The sequence below is a fragment of the Augochlora pura genome, chromosome 6 (genome assembly GCF_028453695.1).
Source record: "Augochlora pura isolate Apur16 chromosome 6, APUR_v2.2.1, whole genome shotgun sequence".
Taxonomy (NCBI): domain Eukaryota; kingdom Metazoa; phylum Arthropoda; class Insecta; order Hymenoptera; family Halictidae; genus Augochlora; species Augochlora pura.
Genome location: NC_135777.1, coordinates 17,231,798 through 17,244,398, shown reverse-complemented (window position 1 = coordinate 17,244,398; position 12,601 = coordinate 17,231,798). Strand labels below are relative to the sequence as shown.

The 12,601-nt window shown below is 40.2% G+C and overlaps 1 protein-coding gene across 1 annotated transcript in view; it reads right to left on the bottom strand.

The window, feature by feature from the left end:
* Window positions 1–10,698, bottom strand: part of 5-ht2b (5-hydroxytryptamine receptor 2B) — a 160,389-nt gene extending 149,691 nt beyond the window's left edge. The window contains exon 1 of the mRNA XM_078184361.1: window positions 10,351–10,698. The gene's annotated coding sequence lies outside the window, so the exon portion shown is untranslated. The remainder of the gene's footprint in view (window positions 1–10,350) is intronic.
* Window positions 10,699–12,601: the final 1,903 nt, after the last annotated feature.

Below are 12,601 nucleotides of genomic sequence, written 5' to 3'. Positions count from 1 at the left end.
TAATTTAATCAAAATGTGCCCCATTTGTTTCAATACACTTTTCCCAACGCGAGTTTAATTTATAAATGTCTGTCTTCAAGAAATTCTGATTTTTCGGATCAATAAACTGTAGTATGGAATTTTTCAGACTGTTTCCATTTACATACTGTTTAGACCACAAAAACTACGCATACGTCGTACAAAACAATTGCGAAATTGAACCAAGTAAAATATAAAATTTTATAAAATATAGATCTCTCGCCAAGCGATTTTCGCTATTTTAAACATTTGGGAGAATTTTTACGGGCTAAATAGTATATAGTATTCATACAGGATAAATAGTATATAGTATTCATATGCGCCAACCTAATAAAATGCACTTTATCGCATAAGATAGAAATACTATAAGCCAGAAGATTTATTTCGATTTATAGCGCTCGACGGGCGAGCGTCGCTGTGGACGACGGGTATTGGAGCGCACAGTATTTTGGGCGGATATATCCGCCAGCCGTCCGCTAAGGGTCTCTAACGTCCGAGAGGTAGAGGGGAAGTTACGAAAATGCGGTGAAATGCGAGCGCAGAGCTGGTCAACATGCTTCGCGCGGTGGGCAATGGAACAGCCACGCGCCCGAGGGCAAACCTACTGGCAACGTCTTATTGCTGACGTCAGAGAAGAAAAACTCAAGTGTTTACGTTTTTCATGCTAGGCTTCGTTCTATTTCTCTTAATCCCGACATTATTTATGACAGGTCGCTGTCACATTCCTCAGCCGAACAACGTGTAATGGCAACACCGTTCTAAAACTGCTCGAAATCTGCCCGAGTTTCTACGGGCTAAATAGTATATAAACGAAGACACTCTGAAATATTCCATAACAGAGTTCATGAATTCTAAAGATCAGAATTTGTTTAAGACAGACATTTCCGTATTGAAATCTCATTCGAAAAGGTGTAGTAAAGCAAACAGGGCATATTTTTATTAAATCGACAGCTTTTGAAAAATGATATACGGTTTTATATATTTACTTAAACATCCGACATTTCATAAGCACCAACCTAATAGAACAAACTGAAAGCTCTAAAAATTCCATTCCCTTTTCAATGCGTAAAATTCGAAGGTCGAGTTTATAAAATTCGTAAGTATTGATAAAAGAGCGTGTTCGGATGCTGAATCTAATTACGTTCAACGTAAAAATAAGTAGAAATGTTTTCACCGAGAGAGAGAGAGAGAGCCAGTTGCGCCGGCATCGCAAGTAAATGTCAGATCGCTATAGGCGAGACGACAAACGGCGCCGGCGTTAGCCGTTCAATTAATGGGAGATGACACGCGAGAAATATAGTTTTGATCTCGTTTCTCAGCGACGAGAATCTTGTAACGAAGTTATTTTCATTATAATTATGAGGCCCGCGCTTCGCCGAGAAAAATCTAGTGTCAGTTAATTACCGCAAGATGGAATATTGCGAGGACGTAAGGCGAGGCAACCCGTCGTTTACTCTCCTCTAGTTCACACTGCTGTTTTACGGATAAATTGCAATTTAACGGGACAGTGAAATATTAGGGGTTTCCTTGGCCTCGTTTGACAGATATGTAGATATTAATTTTGCTGATGAGATAAGAATTAATTCGTGTTATTATTCGAATAATGCAAGCGTTGACATAACCTTAACGTGAGAATTAAAATATTACTCTCACGTTAGTGCAACTGTTTAACAAACTTAGTAGTCAACACGAGAGTAAAAATTACTACAGAATCAAACCAATTCAATTAATTAGAATCTATAAATTAATATTTATCGTAATAATGAGAGTTAAATAACAAAAATGAATTTCCGCGTTTCGAAAATTGGTGTCGTAATCGTGTACGTAATCAACGTGCCATTTTACGCTTCAAAATTAAATACTAATAAAATAAATAAAATAATAAAATTCGGTATTCCGTAACAGACGCCGCAACATAATAGATTTCCAAGAAAATTCGATCGGAGAACCGCCCGCGCGGCTGTTACAAGTGCAACGGCGTGCCGTCGAGCGAGCTTCCCTTTTTTTCCTCGAATTTTCCCGCAATCAGTTTTCTTCAAAGCGAGTCTCTGTCAATGCCGGCGAAGAACGAGGAAATCAATATCGGTCCGTGGCAGAACGAAACGCTTTCGGCGACGGAAGTTTAGGGGTCCATCAATACGCTTCACAAATATTAGCCGGCCGCGACGATATCAACAAGCTTCGCCCGCGTCTCTCGGGTTCCCGGACGAGAAACCCTGGATCAAACCGCGGAGGAAAAGGTTATTCTTCATTGCCACGCGCAGAACCAGCCGCATCATGCACACACACACACAACCCCCGCACTTGTACACAGCCCCTGACGGCGGCGGGCCTCTGCAACGAAATCCGCCGGCAGAGAAGTGCGCCGAAACGTGGTTGAAATTCTTCCGCGGCATCGAATTCGATCTCGCTATGATATCACGGGGCGTCCCCTCTTTATTCTGGCATCTGTATCCAGCGGCGCCGACCACTGTCGATGTAACAATTTACTACAGAAATTCTTGGGAATTTACCGTGTCGTAAATTCGTCCTACAGTTTGCTAAAATGGTAGTCGATTATGAAATTGTCTGTGTAAATAAAAGGATACCATGTGAGAAAATATAGGACGTTGTGTAAACGTGTCTGTGTAAATAAAAAATGTCTTTATGAATACGAAAATACTGTATCAAAGTGACATTTTAAATAAAAAGATACTGCATAAAAGTGTCTTTACAAATAAAAAAAGATACTGTATAAAAGTGTCTTTATAAATAAAAAGATACTGTATAAAAATGTCTTTAGAAATAAAAAGATACCATATTTAAAGAAATATAGGACACTGTATAAACAGTCTGTATAAATAAAAAGAAACTGTATAAAACTATGTATGTATGCAAAGAAAGAACAATGTATAAAATCACACTAATCTACACTATGCGAAAAAATCTCTTACGTCACAGTTTATTTAACACTAGAACTACCAAACCAGTTAAAATAATTTCAATAGTTTCCTTTTACAGTTAGAAGAATTACAAATATCTTCCTCCAACAAATTTGTTGCTGAACAATTTTATTCAAGCAAGTATTATAACATCATTACAATATCTTGGTATTCGTAATTGTTGCTCGCAACACCGAGAATATTAGTTCCCGGTAATCCCGCGTCGCGTAGCTGTTTTTAGAGGACTATTCTAACGGGATAAAAATAACTCATTCGTCGCGGCTAATGCTGCAATAAGTGCGTGATCGATTATAACGCGATGGAAGACCTTTGACATCAAAGCGAGTTTACCTTACCGTCGAAGTCCGGAGAAATAAACCGCGTTGGATACGGAATAACTTGATCGCTTTACCGAGTAAAGCCAGGCAAATGTGAAGGGTATCTTTCAGCGACTGCTGTAACCAGAATTCAAGAATTTCGAACGCTTTTCGTTTATTCGAATTAAGTTTTATATCTGCGATTTTAACTTTCATTTTCTTGTTCCGTTCGCGGTGTACTTTGATAACGAAGCGAATTTGTTGAAATTGTCGTGTCCTGCATTATACATGGATGACGCTCATTTTTAACTAGGTTTTGAATTTTATAGTTATTGTAATACTTTGAACAAACTGTATACTAGTAGGATTTTCGATAAATTATTGCTAAACTAGAACCGTAAATTTTAATTGTTTCGTTTCTGATTTATTAATTAAATCACTTTGAACAAACCGTATGATAGTAGGATTTTTGATAAATTATTGCTAAACTGGAAATTTCAACTGTCTCGCTTCCGTTTTACTAATTAAACCACTTCGATATCGCATGAATTTTTGGAATTGATTTTGTGTCAATGTGCCACACGTATCGTCCGTGAAATGTCTGCATTGCAAAATTCTAAATGATCGACTGTTTTCTTCGGATTTGAATTGATGGAATCGATCGACTGAAATATTAACTTTTACACCGACCTCGATGATGTTCATTGTGGTCTGTGGAAAAAACGTAACCCGAAAATTTTATAGGGATTACGAGTCGCTGGCGAATAAGAGTGGCGACCAGCAACAAGTGAATTAAAAAATTAAAAGACGCCGTGGCAAAACGCACGGTTTTTAATAACGTGAATGGAGCAACTGGTCGGTAATAAGAACATGGGCCGTGAATAGGTTATATTTACCTTGCTACACGCGGCCATTATTCAGCGGAAGCGTCAGTAAAGTGGAGTTTCTACAAAACACATTTTCTGTTTTCGTGTAAACGACCTGCCTAACAAAACCACCCTGTCTTTTTATCGATACAAGGTGCGTTGTTACCGTCCCGTATCGCCTATTTGAAAAATGAAGCAAAGTACCATCGCGACGCTATTTACCATATTTCTAATTTTATTGGCAAGATCTTAACACTTCGTCGACCGGTCATCCGGTTGTAAAAAATATTAAAAAATTTATATAATAATATTGAAACTTGTAGTACAATTTAACACATTTATCTCAATAATAGATAACAAATTAAGGGTTACTATGGCAACCGATCGAGGGGAAAAGCCGATTTATAGGTTACCGGTCGATAAAGTGTTAAAATAAGATACGCGTTGATTAACCCTAATCTGTCTTTTATATCAGTTTGACACAGTTTTCACGGACACTCGAGAAATAATCTGTTCTACACATCGTCTTCCGTGTTTTAAACAACGTAGATAATTTCTGTTATAACTTCTGTCATTTAACTTTCTAATCTCAATTATTTATCGTTCCGTCTTGTCAACTGTTTACCATATTTACGACGCCATGTTCGTTACGGAAGAAAAATAAAGGTGTTCGATGATTTTTTTATTTTATTTTCTCTTTTAAAATCGCGTCGTTTAATTATACATATACAGAAACCGCTGTATCAGATTAATTTTATTCATTAAAATCGGTTCCCACCAAAAACCAGGAAACAGCAAATCGAATGCCAACATGGCCGATCGGTTCGTCGCGTTTCATTTATTCCGTTCCGTAGCCTAAATCGCGCGTGTTCATTAACGAAAACCCGAAGTTTTCATCGTCGCTCGACCAGCGCGCGCCGTCACGCGTTCCCATTAATCCGTCGACGCGTTTGAATTTTGAAATCGATGTTCGGCGCGGCTTTTCGAGTCTCAGACTTTCCGACTGCGAAATGATGATTAAATGATCGAGACCGACGTATCGACAGGCGAGATCAATCAGCGCCGCCTGTTAATTAAATAGGACAGAGGAAAATACAACGAGCCTGCCGTTTTTTATTCTTACTGCCGGGCAAACAACGTGATTATTCCTCGTGGACGTATTTAATTAATAACAGTGAACGAACGCGTTTTATGAATACTATAAATCATAGTTGAAAGATAATGTTTGATACTTTCACGAAAATAATATTTAAAATAGGAGAATAATATAAACATTTCGGTAAATGGTTTTTGGTATTTAAGATCATTTGTTCTAGATTGTTTACAGAAATATTAGATATGGCTACGCACGCTGGTAGTGGGAAACCAAATGTTAAAATTGAATTGTTTTCCAGAAAGTTACGGGCTCTCGGGTGTTACAGCTAATCCGAGGAAAATTCGTTTCCGGTGAAAGGAAAATCTGTCGCGCGGTGGATTTTTATTGAAAATTTCCGAGCGATCCGAAACTTTCGACCGACAGTTCAAACATACTTCTCATGAAAGTTTAATCTCGTTTAATCTGTCTGTCCTTCATTTTTAGAGAGATATTAAATTCGATAGTAAAAGAATTAAGGCTGGTAAAATCCTGTCATCGTGATTAAAATGCCGGCGCCGGTTAACTAAATATACATTACGCGCATAAATTAAATCGGTAATTAGATCGTTAATTAAATCGTTAAATCGACGAAGGAATAATCTCGAACTCGAATACCTCGCCGCCATTTTACGTTTTCGAAAAGCGCTAATCTAAAGCCTTTACGAGTACGCCGCGAGTCTTCGCGCGGTTTCTCGCTTCGTCGACGTTTGCTTTTTGCAAAATAAACGAACGAAGAAAGTCTCTTCCGACCGATTCAAAAATTCCGCGCGGCAAAGTCAACTGAAAATATTATTGTTCTTTAATAACCGCTTTCGTGCCGTCTCTCGGAAACGGCTCGGCGAAAGAAACGCGGCGATTCTTTCTCGCGTTTCAATTAGAGAGAATTGCTATCGGATCGATAACGAGCGATTTGTGTGTCATCTCGGCTGATTTGTGCATCAGCCGGAATATCTTCCCTCATTTATTGATTACACCTAGCCTGATCAGATTATCGCCGCCGTTTCAACTTAATCCGACTAATACTCGGGAAATTGGCAAGAGTCGTGGCAAGAGAACTGGAAATCGAAGATAAATATTAAAACGTTAACAAATCTCTTTCCGATAAGAAGATCATTAATCGTTGCTGTTACGTTAAACTTTGGAAGATTTGTGATTTTTCTATAAATAGACAATAACACTAGAAAAGAATTAATTTTTATACCTAAATTAACTGTTCGATAATCTTTCCTTAATCGCAAAATTTCGAAAGCGATTGTGACACTATATTAACCAAAACAATTCCTTTAATTACGGACGGAAATATAAGAAATCGTAGCTTTAAATGATATTTAAAAAATTGTATCATATAATTAATAAAAGGCAGAATTCTTTTATGTATTTTTAATTGTATTTGAAAAATTAAACCCAAGGATTCGAACAGTCTAATGTCAATACTATATTAACCGAAATAATTTCTTTAATTACGGACGGAAAGATAAGAAATCGTAGCTTTAAATGACAGTTTAAAAATTGTGTTATATAATTAATAAAAGTTAAAATTCTTTTATATATTCTGAAATACATTTTAGAAATTCAACCGAAGGATTCGAACAATTTAATGTCAATTTAAGGATAGAACGAGCAGCGCTCGCATAATCAAGCGACGTGTCGGACAATGGTCGGCCGAAAAAATGGCGCAGGCCATAATCGACGTTCCGGCGGGCGAGCACGAAGCGAAAAATCAGTGCCACGCGAATCCTTGGTCCGAACAAAAAAAAAAAAATCCTGTCACTCGGTCGCGTGTCGAAAAACACGGAAGCTCGGCTCACGCCGGGGGATAATCGTTTCGCTCCCTTCCGGAATGGCGTGTGTCGAGGCAATTTTCCGCGCGCGGCTCTCTCTCTCTCTCTCTCGCTCTCTCTCGCTCTCTCCTGCTACAGATGAAAACAAACGAGTCCAATTCATTATCGTCTCGGCCGGGAAACGAGGAGCCACTCAGCCGGGATTAATTTATTACCGTGCAATCCGGAATTTGAATATTCACGAGACGCGGCGGCGGCGGCGACGGCGACGGCGAAAAACGCCGCGCGGCTCGTGGCCGGAAATCCTACGCGGCGACAAACGTTGATCGCGAGAAAATTGAATCGCGGCGAACCAGGCGACGATTGTTCAACGATACCAAACGAGCCGCGAGAATCCTCCTCCATTTTGACGGAATTTGACCCCGCGCGTTCGGCCCGACGTCGATTGCGAGGGCAGAAATTGAAAAAAAGAGTGCAGGCTGACGGTGCAATCTCGGTTTCTCGTTTTTTCATTTTTTTTTTTTTTTAGCGAATTTTGTTGATAAAAGCGGAGGAAAGCGAGCGGGTATTGTTCGATATTGTTTCGATGAAAATTTAGCGTGATTTGATTAATATTTATTAAATTGGTTAATGAAGGGTAGGAAATACGAAATTGTTCGTTTTGTGGAAATTATGATCGCGTTCGTTCGTCGTCGATTACAGGTTAGAAATTGAGAAAGGAAAGTTAGTAAGAAAGTTTGAAATGAATGTGATTTATATATTATCTGTTTAAATATGATTTTAGAAATTAAATTATAATCTATCTCGCAAAAATTCTGTTTCGATGAAATTTAACTGAATTCGATGATCCTCAACGATGAGTTAAAATACTGAAAGAAGATCGGAAAATAATATTACAGTATTCTGTTTGTTCAGTGAATTTTAATAATAGGTGTAATGAAATATGTAAGTCGATATTGTTTGAAGTTGTTTTAATGTAACTCAAGCACAGTACAACATTTGTTCAACGATTCCAATGAACAGTGATATCCTCCATTTTTGGTGAAACAGGACAGAATTTGTTAATCGTCAATGACATATTAAAAAATTAGGAAAAGAACGGAAAATAATGTCGTAATCTCTGTCCATTTTGTCACTTTATTTAATAAGAGCGCCGTAGAATTGTCGACGTTGCTTGAAGTTCTTTCAATGAAAATTAAACACTTTACGATTGCGCAACTATATCAACAAATCGCAGAATTTTGTAATAAATCGAATAAGAGAGTTCCTCGAAGAACACAGAATTTCTTTATTTTAGCGAAAATATTCATCGGCAATTGGTGGCATTTAAAAATCAGAGATGTAACGAAAGTACGACGGCGCAATTTCTGCTTGTTTAGAGAACCATGCTAACAGAAACGAAGAAATTTGTAAGTCAATGTTGTTTGAAGTTGTTTCGCTTACACGACTTCGAACTTCGCCAGGGTCCGCATGAAGCTTGTTATTTTTAAATTATACGTGCGTCGCGTTCGCTTACAGGAAATCGCGATGAAAACGCGCAGGAAACGCGGAGTTGTATAAAATGTCCGCAACTGTTCGTTTATTTATTCAGCGTGTAAATTACAGAAAATAAAAGTTCACGGAGTTTACGTTCCCGATAAGGATTAGAATTGGGTGGAGCGCGTTGCAGAAATATTTTTCTTCTCCTTTAAATTAACGAAATATGAATGAGTCGAACAAATTGTTAATCGAGTTAAATTATTATTATAAAAAATTATCATTATAAAAATATAGAATCTTTTGATCGATTATAATGTCGCGTTTATTAATTTCGCTGCTTTCTTTCATTCGTGTATCATTGTATATGACTTATTTATTTAAACAATGCGAGAACTGCATTCGATAAAAGTATATGAAAGATTGGAAATTTTATATAAATATTTATTTAGAATTACTGCAAGACAAACGAATTGTGTAAGTAGATTTGGAATCTAGCATAAGCTCCGACGAAAATCAGGTGATTTATTAATGCTTGTCTAGTTACAGCGATCATATAATTAAGCATGACGTAGGACGCAATTCGACTGATTACGCCGGCGTCAAACATCAATTAGAATTAGCAGATCGAGTTGATCATCCAGAGAATGTCTAATACTTTTAGTAAACTCGATTCGTCCTATTGCTAATATTTACTATTAATTCGACAAATCTGCGCTGCCTCCGCAATATTTAAAACACCTTATTAACACCATTTTGTTTAAAAGTATAGTACACGCTTAAAGGGAATTACAACTAATCAGATTTTTATTCCGAAGTATTTAAGACATAATATTGATGTCATCGTTGCATGGAATACTTTCACACGATTATAAATAAACTGCGACTAATCGAAGACTCGTTTTCAAATGTTTAAAATATGAAATTAGTATCGTCATATATTTTCTGACGTTCACGCAGAGTTTGTTGGCTAAAACATATGTTTCGACGGCATCGCGCCTGGTCGAATAATTAAACTGTCCACCACGCAATAGAAACTATTGTCCGGCCGGGAATAATATATTTAACAACAAATAAAATTATCGGCGTAACTCTAATTCCCAAAACGCGTAAAGACTCGCGATTGAGTTACCGAATTATCAGAGATGTCCACGCAAAGTAAGCTGCGAACGTCCACAATTTTCCACATTAACAACGGAGAAACCGACTTAAACATCGTTTCCAACAATTTCGGTATTACGAAATGAACGCGACAAATGGATCCGTAATTTGAAACGTCATTCTTCCTCCGTTCCGCAGAAAGTTACAAACTCATTAAGACGCGGGATTCATAAGAGAACCCGTCCAGCGTGAATAATTAGCAAAATTTCATTTCGAGATTGAATTTTTGAGATTTAATTTCTGAAATTTGTTTCGCCGACGTTGCCCACAACGAAACAAATCGCCGCGTTTCCAAAAGAATCAATCATGAGTCGCTGTTACCCTCGGCCACCCCTCAGCCCCCCACACACCCCCGTTGCGTTCTCCCAGGAATCCACGGGTAATTATCCCGGGACGAGAACGCTCGAACTTCTCTCGAACCCGGCGGCGACCTTGAATTCCTCGTGTGTCGTTTCGAAGGAACCCCACCGCCGTCATGATACGTAACAAGGGATGACTGCGCGGGAAAGCGGCAAGGAGAAAAGCAAGGAGCCCGGCGAGGATGGGACAAGCGATCGCGGCGCAGCGGTCCGCGATCTACATCGGGGCATTCCACGACTCTTCGAGCACAACAATCCGCATCACTGCATCTCCGTTTTCCGAATCGTGTGAGAACTGCACAGGAAGAAAACGCACCAAGAACAAAGAGGAGAACGATGCGGCGAACGGGGTAACAGGCATAGATCGCGCGTTTCGGGCAGATTACACTTTCTCCGGGTGATCCTCGAGCGATCGCCCCCGCCCCCTCACCCGCACAGACTGAACTTCCGGCGTTGGGACGCGGAGCACGTGTCGCGCGACTGGTCCGAATCGGTTCCGGCTCGGGGTCCGCTCTTCCGTGGCCGCAGCATTTGCCCTTCGGCGAGCAAAGGGTGGCACGCGGACGCGAGAGAGAGGGGTGGCGGTGTGTGTGTGCGCGCGTGATCTTCCGCGAGGAGGCGAGAGGAGCCACGCGACGGCCGACGATCTACTGAGGCGACGTTATCGCGGACTACTAGCCCACTGCCCCCCATATCTCGCGGCTGCACCCCTCTTCCTCCACCCTTCCCACTACTCGCCGCCGCCGCCGCCGCCGCGTTTCCCTTCCACCGTAGCCGGCATATCGTCATCCACCCCGTGCGACGGCCAACCCCGGCGTCTACCTTCAGGGAACCGCGCGCGTTCACGCGGCCGCCGATGCGGTCCGGCCGGCGCAGGCGCGTCCTACGCTCGGACGGCCCACCGTCGCGTTGTGGACGACCGCGGACACCTGTTCGTTGCAGATGCCACGAAACAACGGTGTCCCGATTGGCACGGTCGCGGGGACACGAGATTTCGAGGTCGCGTGTAATCGGCGCGTATGGGCGAGCGTCGCACGACTTTCTGCTGGCCCGATGTCTTTAACTCCTTAAAGGATAAGCACTTTTTCCACGGTAATCATTTATTAGAAGGAAAAGGAAAAATATTTATCGCGTTTGTCTATGTTTACTTGAATTGTTAAATAACGATGACGAGAGGACAGAATTTTATTCCTGCTTAACCCCTTCCCGTGCCATTTAGCTCGACGAAACTCGGGCCCGAGCGGTCCGCATCAACGGGCGCTAAACAGACCAGACTGATGTTTGTAAACAGTCGCAATAAGATCCGAAATGTAGATGCCCGCAATACCTGTGATATAGTCAATTTTACGCGACACTGGAGTTGAGGAAGTAAACTCTAATGCTTTTACGTTTACAGATATTTATTTACGTTTATAGTTAAAAGAATGAAATAACATTTATACTTAACAAGATAATTATATAATTTACATAATTACATTTATATTGGATATAAGAACAAATTATTAACACCAGTTAACATAAAAAGCAAAAATGGATCTGTCTTTTTAGTGTCGTGTAATAGCACCTCAAAATTTAATTTCCAAAAGTTATTCGTCGCCGAGTTCCTAAAAGCTTCCCCAAAACGGCCGTAGAGTCGCTGTAATTATAATGATGTTCCGGCAGAGACGCGCAAGACCCTATTCCTTTAATTAGAATGTGCACACGCGCGTGCAAATTCCTTCATAGAAACGAAGTTCAAACGACACACATCGCCGTCCTGTAGCAGAACTCTATCCGGTGTTGGCTACGCGGAGCGATCAAGGCGCGGTTTCTATTAAAACGTCCCTGTTTTCCGAGCGAAAATTAAACTCGATAAACATCGATTGAAATTACACGGTATTACCAGAAAACCGGCGGATATAACGTTAATTGGATCCGCGCGCGGTAAACGAGTCGATTCGTCATCGGAAATTCGTGTCCGTCGCGTTAAAGAGCCCTTTTCCCGCGAGCACGGACGGCACGCGAAACAACCGACGCGGCCGAATAATTAAGATTAAAACACCGGCGTCGGAACATTTCGCTAATTTTTACCACGCGAATCGATCGACGTCCGACCGTCGCTTAATGAACGGGTGACGTACGATTCTCGCACGATGCTAGAGTTCCTAAACCATTCTTAGCCTACGGGGGCGTTTCCGTCGTTTCAATCGCTCAAGAATCGTCCTACTTCGGGACAGACGTAACCGATTCGATTTTACAGAGACTTCTAAAACGGTCCGGCCACAATTAACGAATAATGGCTTCGTTAATAAACTGTTAAAACCGGAGCATGCGTCACACGGGCCATCTGTAATTGAAACAGCCTTCTTTAAATTATTTTCGTAGTCGTTTTTAAATAGAGATTTAAAGAAAAACGAAAGAAAAACGAAATTTTACGAAAGATATTTCTCAGATTTTCAGAGAAACATTTTCTATTAGCATTTTAATTTAATTTTCCCATGGCAATAAGAAAAATAATCCATAGAAATCTCAATAAAAAACTAAAAAAACTGAAGAAAAAATTATGAATCTGTTTGCGGAATTCAAAA